We start from the raw sequence: 1,298 nt of genomic DNA on the forward strand, positions 1-1,298 counted from the left end.
TTCCATGTCCTCAATAGCAACAGTTCAGTAATGTGATACTACTGTACATCAGGGATTACTTATAGTCCCATCCCCCAACCCCCTTGTATTCTTCAAATATTGCACAATCCATTCTAGGGCCTGATCCCATTTTAAAGATTCTACTCTGATTCCTGGGACCAGTCATGGTATCCATTGCTGTGTCAATCAGGGTCATGTGGGGAAAAGATGGTGCAGTCAATTAAAGAGAGTTTTACAAAGGGTCTATTTGTTAAAAGGCAATAGAGTAAGGCACACTATGAGCCACAGTGTAATTCTCTGGGACTATGAATAATAATTTCACACTCAAAGAGGCAATAAGAAGGAACTTCCACTGGAAGACAAGATCTTTGAGCAAGAGATTCCGCTCCCCAGATGTCAGCAACCCTGAAGGGAGATAACTAAGAGAATAGCTTAACCTCACTGTTCTCCTTCCCTCTGATTTCTTACCAGGGATCTTCAAATACAAACCCAGATACAAACATAATTAATAGGGCAAGAGAATCTGTTGAGATAAAATACACAGGATAGTCATGGGGCACACATTAGAATGGAAAGGAAAAAAGAGTAGATCTATAAGATCTCTCAAAAAGTGTCCAGCAAAATATGAATTGTATCTCAAAGATGCTGAACTTCCTTAAAGATGTACAGCATATCTGTTAAGTAGTCAGTCATTGGCAGATAGACGGTATTTAAAACTGTGAGTTTGGAAGGCCTGTGATTGAATTATGTTGTAATAAATATTGATCAAAGGAAGATGATCCTGCATGGGAGACAGAAAAAGCAGCCAAGGGTCTGAGAAGAAAACCAGAGAGTGATATATCCAAAGACAAGGAATAAGTGTTTCCAGAAGAGGAAAGTCCCTACTTCTCCAGCCTCTGATGATCAATTAGGTGGAGGAAAAATGTCTATTACTTGTCCCTGCCATTTGACTTACCATATTGGACCAGTAGTTATTAAACATTGTTATCTAATATTTTACCAACTTACATTCACATAAAACCACTTTATACATATTTTCTTTTTTTTCTTATGAATTTATGTCAAAGATGAAGGAACAAATTTTATTCAAGAATTGATAGTTTGATTTATTGATTTATTATTGTTATAAGAATTCTTTATTTGTCCTAGATACAACTACATTGTCAGTTGTATGATTCGCACATATTTTCTCACATTTTATGGATTGTCTTTTCATCTTTCTTGTGTCTTTTAAAGCACAAAAGTTCAAAATTTTGAAGTCTGATTATTATCATTTCTTGGTTGTGCTTTGGGTGTCC

Source organism: Sciurus carolinensis, chromosome 6 (assembly GCF_902686445.1).
Source record: "Sciurus carolinensis chromosome 6, mSciCar1.2, whole genome shotgun sequence".
Lineage (NCBI taxonomy): Eukaryota > Metazoa > Chordata > Mammalia > Rodentia > Sciuridae > Sciurus > Sciurus carolinensis.